Consider the following 12,187-nt stretch of genomic DNA (forward strand, 5'->3'; position numbering starts at 1 on the left):
ATAAAAATAAAAAAAAAAAATTTTTTCAAAATTTAGTTTGTCAAATAAAAATTTGTTTTTCAGAGATTTACCACCCAGTTAATGGTTAGAAATATTTTGTGGAAATGAAGAAAACAATTCAGAAAACACAAAATGATGTAAATCCATGTGAGCTTGTATTGAAATTTGTTGAACTTATATTGAAATTTGTTGTTCTAATTCATAGTTTATACAAAAAACATTTACTCAGCTTAACTATATTTCACACATTGTACATAAACACAAGAACATGAAGAAGTCCACTGACAGTATTCTGAGTGCTGTTTTGCACATACTCAGAATAATTTGGCTTCATTTTGAACAGGATTGTATTGTTTTAACTGCTACTAAAGAAACTATTACATAGTGAAATTGTATGGAAAGTCCCTCTTCCTTTTGATATTTTAAGATGAGTAGTATTGCCATCAATGGAACAAAGCTGGATGAAGAATGACTTTGATGAATTGAGAGAAGAAGGCTTCAGTCGATCAAACTTCTCAGAGCTAAAGGAGGAACTATGTTACCAGCGTAAAGAAAGTAAAAACCTTGAAAAAAGAATGGATGAATGGATAACTAGAAAAATCAATGCAGAGAAGACCTTAAAAGAACTGATACAGATGAAAACCATAACACGAGAACTATGTGACAAATGCACAAGCTTCAGTAACTGACTCAATCAACTGGAAGAAAGAGTACCAGCAATTGAAGAACAAATGAATGAAATGAAGTGAGAAGAGAAGTGTAGAGAAAAAAGAGTAAAAAGAAATGAACAAAGCCTCCAAGAAATGTGGTCCTTATGTGAAAAGACCAAATCTATGTCTGATTGGTGTGCCTGAAAGTGATGGGGAAAATGGAATCAAGTTGGAAAACACTCTGCAGGATATCATCCAGGAGAACTTCCCCAACCTAGTAAGGCAGGCCAACATTCAAACTGAGGAAATACAGAGAACACCACAAAGATGCTCCTCAAGAAGAGCAACTCCAAGACACATAATTGTCAGATTCACCGAAGTTGAAATGAAGGAAAAAATGTTAAGGGCAACCAGAGAGAAAGGTCGGTTTAAGCACAAAGGAAAGCCCATCAGACTAAGAGCAGAAATCTCGGCAGAAACTCTCCAAGCCAGAAGAGAGTGGGGGCCAATATTCAATATTTTTCAAGAAAATAATTTTCTTTTTTTTTATTTTTTAATTTTTATCATTATACTTTAAGTTCTAGGGTACGTGTGCATAACGTGCAGGTTTGTTACATATGTATACTTGTGCCATGTTGGTGTGCTGCACCCATCAACCGGTCAGCACCCATCAACTCGTCATTTACATCAGGTATAACTCCCAATGCAATCCCTCCCCCCGCCCCCCTCCCCGTGATAGGCCCCAGTGTGTGATGTTCCCCTTCCTGAGTCCAAGTGATCTCATTGTTCAGTTCCCACCTATGAGTGAGAACATGCGGTCTTTGGTTTTCTGTTCTTGCAATAGTTTGCTGAGAATGATGGTTTCCAGCTGCATCCATGTCCCTACAAAGGACAAGAACTCATCCTTTTTTATGGCTGCATAGTATTCCATGGTGTATGTGTGCCACATTTTCTTAATCCAGTCTATCACTGATGGACATTTCAGTTGACTCCAAGTCTTTGCTATTGTGAATAGTGCCACAATAAACATACGTGTGCATGTGTCTTTATAGCAGCATGATTTATAATCCCTTGGCTATATACCCAGTAATGGGATGGCTGGGTCATATGGTACTTCTAGTTCTAGATCCTTGAGGAATCGCCATACTGTTTTCCATAATGGTTGAACTAGTTTACAATCCCACTAACAGTATAAAAGTGTTCCTATTTCTCCACATCCTCTCTAGCACCTGTTGTTTTCTGACTTTTTAATGATTGCCATTGTAACTGGTGTGAGATGGTATCTCATTGTAGTTTTGATTTGCATTTCTCTGATGGCCAGTGATGATGAGCATTTTTTCATGTGTTTGTTGGCTGTATGAATGTCTTCTTTTGAGAAATGTCTGTTCATATCCTTTGCCCACTTTTTGATGGGGTTGTTTGTTTTTTCTTGTAAATTTGTTTGAGTTCTTTGTAGGTTCTGGATATTAGCCCTTTGTCAGATGGGTAGATTGCAAACATTTTCTTCCATTCTGTAGGTTGCCTGCTCACTCTGATGGTAGTTTCTTTTGCTGTGCAGAAGCTCTTTAGATTAATTAGATCCCATTTGTCAATTTTGGCTTTTGTTGCCATTGCTTTTGGTGTTTTAGACATGAAGTCCTTGTCCATGCCTATGCCCTGAATTGTATTACCTAGGTTTTTCTCTAGGGTTTTTACGGCTTTAGGTCTAACATTTAAGTCTCTAATTCATCTTGAATTAATTTTCATATAAGGAGTAAGGAAAGGATCCAGTTTCAGCTTTCTACTTATGGCTAGCCAATTTTCCCAACATCATTTATTAAATAGGGAATCCTTTCCCCATTTCTTGTTTTTCTCAGGTTTATCAAAGATCAGATGGCTGCAGATGTGTGGTGTTATTTCTGAGGACTCTGCTCTGTTCCATTGGTCTATATCTCTGTTTTGGTACCAGTACCATGCTGTTTTGGTTACTGTAGCATTGTAGTACAGTTTGAAGTCAGGTAGCATGATGCCTCCTGTTTTGTTCTTTTGACTTAGGATTGTCTTGGCAATGCGGGCTCTTTTTTGGTTCCATATGAACTTTAAAGCAGTTTTTTCCAATTCTGTGAAGAAACTCATTGGTAGCTTGATGGGGATGGCATTGAATCTACAAATTACCTTGGGCAGTATGGCCATTTTCACGATATTGATTCTTCCTCTCCATGAGCATGGTATGTTCTTCCATTTGTTTATGTCCTCTTTTATTTCACTGAGCAGTGGTTTGTACTCCTCCTTGAAGAGGTCCTTTACATCCCTTGTAAGTTGGATTCCTAGGTATTTTATTCTCTTTCAAGCAATTGTGAATGAAAGTTCATTCATGATTTGGCTCTCTGTTTGTCTGTTACTGGTGTATAAGAATGCTTCTGATTTTTGCACATTGATTTTGTATCCTGAGACTTTGCTGAAGCTGCTTATCAAATTAAGGAGATTTTGGGCAGAGAAAATGGGGTGTTCTAAATATACAATCATGTCATCTGCAAACAGGGACAATTGGACTTCTTCTTTTCCTAATTGAATAACTTTTATTTCTTTCCCTTGCCTGATTGTCCTAGCCAGAACTTCCAACACTATGTTGAATAGGAGTGGTGAGAGAGGGCATCCCTGTCTTTTGCCAGTTTTCAAAGGGAATTTTTCCAGTTTTTGCCCATTCAGTATGATATTGGCTGTGTGTTTGTCATAAATAGCTCTTATTATTTTGAGATATGTTCCATCAATACCGAATTTATTGAGCGTTTTTTGCATGAAGGGCTGTTGAATTTTGTCAAAAGCCTTTTCTGCATCTATTGAGATAATCATGTGGTTTTTGTCTTTGGCTCTGTTTATATGCCGGATTATGTTTATTGCTTTGCGTATGTTGAACCAGCCTTGCATCCCAGGGATGAAGCCCACTTGATCATGGTGGATAAGCTTTTTGATGTGCTGCTGGATCCGGTTTGCCAGTATTTTATTGAGGATTTTTGCATCGATGTGCATCAGGAATATTGGTCTAAAATTCTCTTTTTTTGTTGTGTCTCTGCCAGGCTTTGGTATCAGGATGATGTTGGCCTCATAAAATGAGTTAGGGAGGATTTAAGAATGTTGAATATTGGCCCCCACTCTCTTCTGGCTTGTAGAGTTTCTGCCGAGAGATCTGCTGTTAGTCTGATGGGCTTCCCTTTGTGGGTAACCCGACCTTTCTCTCTGGCTGCCCTTAACATTTTTTCCTTCATTTCAACTTTGGTGAATCTGGCAATTATGTCTTGGAGTTGTTCTTCTCGAGGATTATCTTTGTGGCATTCTCTGTATTTCCTGAATTTGAATGTTGGCCTGCCCTACTAGTTTGGGGAAGTTCTCCTGGACGATATCCTCCAGAGTGTTTTCCAACTTGGTTAAATTTTCCCCCTCACTTTCAGGCAACCCAATCAGACATAGATTTGGTCTTTTTACATAATCCCATATTTCTTGCAGGCTTTGCTCATTTCTTTTTCTTCTTTTTTCTTTTGATTTCTCTTCTTGCTTCATTTCATTCATTTGATCCTCAATCGCTGATACTCTCTTCCAGTTGATCAAGTCGGTTACTGAAGCTTGTGCATTTGTCATGTATTTCTCGTGTCATGGTTTTCATCTCTGTCAGTTCCTTTATGGCCTTCTCTGCATTTATTATTCTGGTTATCAATTCTTCCACTCTTTTTTCAAGATTTTTAGTTTTTTTTTCTGGGTATGTAATTCCTCCTTTAGCTCTGAGAAGTTTGATGGACTGAAGCCTTCTTCTCTGATCTCGTCAAAGTCATTCTCCATCTAGCTTTGATCCGTTCCTGGTGATGAGCTGCGTTCCTTTGGAGCGGGAGATGCGCTCTTATTTTTTGAATTTCCAGCTTTTCTGCCCTGCTTTCCCCCATCTTTGTGATTTTAATTGCCTCTGGTCTTTGATGATGGTGACGTACTGATGGGGTTTTGGTGTGGGTGTCCTTCCTGTTTGATAGTTTTCCTTCTAACAGTCAGGACCCTCAGCTGTAGGTCTGTTGGAGATTGCTTGAGGTCCACTCCAGACCCTGTTTGCTTAAGGGTCAGCAGCAGAGGCTGCAGAAGATAGAATACTGCTGAACAGCAAGTGTAACTATCTGATTCTTGCCTTGGAAGCTTCCTCTCGGGGGTGTACGCCACCCTGTGAGGTGTGGGGTGTTGGTCTGCCCCTAGTGGAGGATGTCTCCCAGTTAGGCTACTCAGGGGTCAGGGACCCACTTGAGCAGGCAGTCTGTCCGTTCTCAGATCCCAATCTCTGTGTTGGGAGATCCACCGCTCTCTTCAAAGCTGTCAGACAAAGTTGCTTGCATCTGTAGCAGTTTCTGCTGCTCTATTTTGTTGTTGTTTTTGTTGTTGTTGTTTAGCTGTGCCCTTTCCCCAGAGGTGGAGTCTACAGAGACTGGCAGGCCTCCTTGAGCTGCTGTGAGCTCCACCCAGTTCGATATTCCCAGGGCTTTGTTTACCTACTTAAGCCTCAGCAATGGCGCGCGCCCCTCCCCCAGACTCGCTGCTGCCTTGTGGTTAGATCGCAGACTGCTGTGCTAGCAATGAGGAAGGCTCCATGGGCGTGGGACCCTCCCGGCCAGGTGTGGGATATAATCTCCTGGTGTGTCCGTTTGCTTAAAGCACAGTATTGGGGTGGGAGTTACCCGATTTTCCAGGTGTTGTGTGTCTCAGTTCCCCTGGCTAGGAAAAGGGATTCCCTTCCCCCTTGTATTTCCCAGGTGAGGCAATGCCTCGCCCTGCTTCAGCTCTCGCTGCTCGGGCTGCAACAGCTGACCAGCACCGATTGTCCGGCACTCCCCAGTGAGAGGAACCCAGTACCTCAGTTGAAAATGCAGAAATCACCTGTCTTCTGTGTCGCTCACGCTGGGAGCTGGAGACTGGAGCTGTTCCTATTCGGCCATCTTAAGAAAAGAATTTTCAACCCAGAATTTCATATCCAGCCAAACTACGTTTCAGAAGTGAAGGAGAAATAAAAATCCTTTACAGGCAAGCAAATGCTTAGAGATTTTGTCACCACCAGGCCTGCCCTACAAGAGAGCCTGAGGGAAGCACTGAACATGGAAAGAAGGAATAACAGGTATCAGCCATTGCAAAAACATGCCAAAATGTAAAGTCCATTTATGCTAGGAAGAAACTGCATCAACTAATGAGCAAAATAACCAGCTAATATCATAATGTCAGAATCCAGTTCACACATAACAATATTAACCGTAAATGTAAATGGACTAAATAGTCCAATTAAAAGACACAGCCTGGCAAATTGGATAAAGAGTCAAGACCCATCAGTTTGCTGTATTCAGGAGACCCATCTCACATGCAGAGACACACATAGGCTCAAAATAAAGGAATGGAGGAAGATCTACCAAGCAAACAGAAAACAAAAAAAGGCAAGGGTTGCAATCCTAGTCTCTGATAAAACAGACTTTAAACCATCAAAGATCAAAAGAGACAAAGAAGGCCATTACATAATGGTAAAGAGATCAATTCAACAGGAAGATCTAACAATCTTAAATATATATGCACTCAATACAACAGCACCCAGATTCATAAAGCAAGTCCTTAGAGACTTACAAAGAGACTTAGACTCCCATACAATAATAATGGGAGACTTCAACTCCCCACTGTCAACATTAGACAGATCAATGAGACACAAAGTTATCCAGGAATTGAACTCATCTCTGCAGCAAGCAGACCTAATAGACATCTACAGAACTCTCCACCCCAAATCAACAGAATATACATTCTTCTCAGCACCACATCACACTTATTCCAAAATTGACTACATAACTAGAAGTAAAGCACTCCTCAGCAAATGTACAAGAACATAAATTATAACAAACTGTCTCCCAGACCACAGTGCAATCAAACTAGAACTCAGGACTATGAAACTCAATCAAAACCGCTCAACTACATGGAAACTGAATAACCTGCTCCTGAATGATTACTGGGTACATAACGAAATGAAGGTAGAACTAAAGATGCTCTTCAAAACCAATGAGAACATACAAAAACTAGCCGGGCGAGGTGGCGGGCGCCTGTAGTCCCAGCTACTCGGGAGACTGAGGCAGGAGAATGGCGTAAACCCGGGAGGCGGAGCTTGCAGTGAGCTGAGATCGGGCCACTGCACTCCAGCCCGGGCGACAGAGCGAGACTCCGCCTCAAAAAAAAAAAAAAAAAAAAAAAAAAAAAACCAATGAGAACAAAGATACAACATACCAGAATCTCTGGGACACATTTAAAGCAGCTCATAGAGGGAAATTTATAGCACTGAATGCCCACAAGAGAAAGCTGGAAAGATCTAAAATTGACACTCTAACATCACAATTAAAAGAACTAGAGAGGCAAGAGCAAACACATTCAAAAGCTAGCAGAAGGCAAGAAATAACTAAGATCAGAGCAGAACTGAAGGAGATAGAGACACAAAAAACCCTACAAAAAATCAATGAATCCAGGAGTTGGTTTTTCGAAAAGATCAACAAAATTGATAGACCACTAGCAAGATTAATAAAGAAGAGAGAAGAATCAAATAGATGCAATAAAAAATGATAATGAGGATATCACCACCGACCCCACAGAAATACAAACTATCATCAGAGAATACTATAAACACCTCTACGCAAATCAACTAGAAAATCTAGAAGAAATGGATAATTTCCCAGACACTTACACTCTCCCAAGACTAAACCAGGAAGAAGTTGAATCCCTCAATAGACCAATAACAGGCTCTGAAATTGAGGCAATAATTAATAGCCTACCAACGAAAAAAAGTCCAGGACCAGATGGATTCACAGCTGAATTCTACCAGAGATACAAGGAGGAGCTGGTACCATTCTTTCTGAAACTATTCCAATCAATAGAAAAAGAGGGAATACTCCCTAACTCATTTTATGAGGCCAACATCATCCTGATACCAAAGCCTGGCAGAGACACAACAAAAAAAGAGAATTTTAGACCAATATCCCTGATGAACATTGATGCAAAAATCCTCAATAAAATACTGGCAAACCGGATTCAGCAGCACATCAAAAAGCTTATCCACCATGATCAAGTGGGCTTCATCCCTGGGATGCAAGGCTGGTTCAACATACGAAAATCAATAAACGTAATCCAGCATCTAAACAGAACCAAAGACAAAAACCACATGATTATCTCAATAGATGCAAGAAAGGCCTTTGACAACATTCAACAGCCCTTCATGCTAAAAACGCTCAATAAATTCGGTATTGATGGAACATATCTCAAAGTAATAAGAGCTATTTATGACAAACACACAGCCAATATCATACTGAATGGGCAAAAACTGGAAAAATTCCCTTTGAAAACTGGCACAAGACAGGGATGCCCTCTCTCACCACTCCTATTCAACATAGTGTTGGAAGTTCTGGCTAGGACAATCAGGCAAGGGAAAGAAATAAAAGTTAATCATTTAGGAAAAGAAGAAGTCCAATTGTCCCTGTTTGCAGATGATATGATTGTATATTTAGAACACCCCATTTTCTCTGCCCGAAATCTCCTTAAGTTGATAAGCAGCTTCAGCAACGTCTCAGGATACAAAATCAATGTGCAAAAATCAGAAGCATTCTTATACACCAGTAACAGACAAACAGAGAGCCAAATCATGAATGAACTTCCATTCACAATTCACAATTGCAGAGAAATGCAAATCAAAACCACAATGAGATACCATCTCACACCAGTTAGAATAGCAATCCTTAAAAAGTCAGGAAACATTAGGTGCTGGAGAGGATGTGGAGAAATAGGAACACTTTTACACTGCTGGTGGGACAGTAAACTAGTTCAACCATTGTGGAAAACAGTGTGGCGATTTCTCAAGGATCTAGAACTAGAAATACCATTTGACCCAGCCATCCCATTACTGTGGATATACCCAAAGCATTATAAGTCATGCTGCTATAAAGTCATATGCACATGTATATTTATTGCGGCACTATTCACAATAGCAATGACTTGGAATCAACCAAAATGTCCATCAGTGACAGACTGGATTAAGAAAATGTGGCACATATACACCATGGAATACTATGCAGCCATAAAAAAAAAGAAGATGAGTTCATGTCCTCTGTAGGGACATGGGTGCTGCTGGAGACCATCATTCTCAGCAAACTATCGCAAGAACAGAAAACCAAATACCGCATGTTCTCACTCATAGTTGGGAACTGAACAATGAGATCACTTGGAAACAGGAAGGAGAACATCACACACCGGGTCCTATTGTGGGGAGGTGGGGGAAGGGATGGCATAAGGAGATATACCTAACGTAAATGATGAGTTAATGGGTGCAGCACACCAACATGGCACATGTATACATATGTAACAAACTGGCCCATTGTGTACATGTACCCTAGTACTTAAAGTATAATTTAAAAAAAAAAATTAAAAAAAAAAAAGAATGCTGAATATTGGCCGCCGATCTCTGTTGGCTTCTAGGATTTTGGCTCAGAAGTCCATTGTTAGTCTGATGAGCTTCCCATTGTATGTAATTTTGCCTTTCTCTCTCACTGTCCCTTAAATTTCTTTTTATTTTGACTTTAAAGAATCTGGTAATTGTTTGTCTGGGGGATGATCTTCTCATGGATTATCTCATTGGGGTTTTCTGCATTTCTAAATTTGAATATTGGCCTCTCTAGCTAGATTGGAAAAGTTCTCATGGATGATATCCTGAAGCATGCTTTCCAAGTTGATTTCATTGTCCTCATCTGTTTTAGATACAACAATTACTCATCGACTCATTGTTTTCACATAATCCCATATATCTTGAGGTTTTGTTCACTCATTTTTATTTTTTTCTCTGTTATTGCCCACCTGTTTTATTGCAGAAAGCCTGTCTTAAAGCTCTGATACTCATTTTTCAGTTGGTTTATTTTGCTATTAATACTTGTGATTGCATTGTAAAAGTCTTGTGGTGTTGTTTTCAACTCTATCAGGTAGGTTACATTTTCTCTTTACAGGCTACTTTATCTGTTAGCTCCTCCAGTGTTTTATTATTATTTTTAGCTTTCTTGCATTGGGTTACAATATACTCCTTCAGCTCAGCAACTTTGTTTATATCCCTATTTTGAGTTTTACTTCTGTCATTTCAGTTTTCTTAGCCTCAGCCCAGTTCCAAACCCTTGCTGGAGAGGTGATGCTGTAATCTGGATGAAATAATGCACTCTGTCTTTTTGAGTTTTCACTGTTCTTGCATTGATTCTTTCTTATTTTTGTGGGCTTATCTGCCTTCAGTTTTTGAGGTTGCTGGTCTTTGTTTTTTTGTTTGTTTGTTTGTTTTGTTTTGTTTTTTGTTTTTAATTCTATTTGATTGCCTTGCGGCTTTGTTTGTGATATAAGGTGGATTCAGCCAACTGACTTTGTTTGTAGAGGGGGCAGTCTTCATTTTCCAGTTCCTGGACTGTATGCTTTAACTCTGGTGGACTTTCATTGAGCCCCACCTTTGTTTTCTGGCTTTTCAAGGCTTTAAGCCTACTGCACTGGGGTGATCAAGGTGTGGCAACTGCAGCAGACTGCTAGTGAGTGCAGGAGTGTCTGCCTCTTTCTGAGTGTTCACCACAGTGGCAGAAGCAAAGCAGTTGTAAGGGAAGTGGAAGGCCCATGCTGTAGACTGTGTTATGTCACACCGGAGGTGGTGTTTGTTTAGAGTGGGGTGATTGCCAGCACAAGTCTGGGTGCCTTCTCTGTGCCCTGCAAGCAGAAGTGATCATTCAAGGTATGGGAGGATCCCTTGTCCTCTATGCAACATCAGTAAAAAGGTGGCACTGGCCAGACAGAGATTTCTGGTTCTGTGCTCATCAAGACTCTGTCTGCAATGCTGCAAAGACTATCAGGGTGATTTGAGTGAATGTGGTGGGGGGGCCATGGAGGGATGCACTGCACTCCTGTGTGCTGCTGGGTCAGGTCAGCAAATCCCACCTATGCAGACATACACTCAGCAAAGTGGTGTGAGGAGTTTCTGTAGGCTCAGTGGAAGCTGCAGTATGGGAGGGAACATGCAGACTGGTGCACAGTTGTACGGGCTGCCTCAGTGGAACTCTCTATCAGTCAGGCCTGGTCCTCTGTTGCAGAAACTATGGTGTTGGACCCCAGGGCACCCAAGATTGCCCTGTAAGTAGGCATGGAAAGACTAGGGCTCCAGGAGAGGGTAGAAGATCAAGGAGTGCTCAAATCAGACCAGCCTCATCTGATGTACAGGATCACCATGCAGAGATCGGGTCGGACTCTTACCCAAGGGCTAGGGTCTCTTATTCATGAAAGTTGAACTTACAGGGATGGCCACACTTTGCTACAGAGTCTCCTGCACCCACCCCTCTGGGCTCCACATCAGTTGGCTTGCTGCTTTGCTACTTTGTTTGTTCCTGTGTCTTCATCTCAGAGAGACACAAGTCAGCAGTAGCTCAGTGTGTTTGCTCCTTTGTTGGTCCAAAGGAGGCAAGGAAACTTCCATTTCAGAGGCAGTGGTTGAGAGGCTTTCTGTTGCCCCAGGGGCTCTCTCTAAGGAGTTGCAAGTTGCTACTAGCTAGATAGATTGGGCAGGTGTTGGCTAGAGACCCAGTCCTGGAAGATCTGCCTGATGAGGACATACAAGAGCAGGCAACCACATTACACTCTCGTCATTTTTCTGTAGGGCTGATGTGGTACGCTAGGGGCCCAATCCCGTCACTAGTCACTTCAGATTTTCTAGTACCTGGAGGTATCACCAATGAAGGCTGAGAAACAGGAAAGATGGAAGCCTGCCCTTTTCTCTGGTAGCTCCATCCCTGGGAGATCTGGCACAAAACAACCTCTAAGAGGTGGCTGGAGACCCCAGTTGGGAGATCAGACTCCTAGTCAGAAGGAATGGTGTCAGGGACCTGCTTAAGGTAGTCTAGCCACATTTTTGTAAAGCAGCTGTGCTGCGCTGGGGGTATACTTCAGCCCCTCTTGCCTTGGACACTCCAAAGATAGCTGGAATGTTGCCCAAACAGCAAAGATGTCAGCCTGCCCTGTCCCCTGGGGTCTCTTTACTAGGGATGCCTGGAAACTCTGCCAGCTGGTGAATACCAGTGGTCGTAGCCAAAAATCCCAGTTGGGAGACTCTTCCCAGTAATGAGGACTAGGGTCAGGAACTCAATTAAAAAAGAAGTCTGGCCCCATTTTTATGTGCTTGCTGTGTTCTTCTGGTGTATCATTTTCACCCCAGTCAGCTTGGGCTCTTCCAAGCTTACAGACTGGAATTGATAAGTCAATCAAACAGCAAAGATGCCGGCCCATACCTCTTTCTGGGAGCTCTGCTATAGGAAGTTTTCAAATCTCTGTAGACCCAAGAACACTGATGGGAGTGGCTGGAGTCCCCTGTTGGGAAGTCCCACCCAGTGAAGAGGAACAAAATCTGGTAGCTACTAAAAGAAGCAATCTGGCAATGTTTTTGTAGAGCAGATGTGCAGCAACTGGTGGATTCCTTCCACCACCAGTACATTTGGACTCTCCAAAGCTTGAAG

This window comes from Rhinopithecus roxellana, chromosome 2, assembly GCF_007565055.1.
Source record: "Rhinopithecus roxellana isolate Shanxi Qingling chromosome 2, ASM756505v1, whole genome shotgun sequence".
Classification (NCBI taxonomy): Eukaryota; Metazoa; Chordata; class Mammalia; order Primates; family Cercopithecidae; genus Rhinopithecus; species Rhinopithecus roxellana.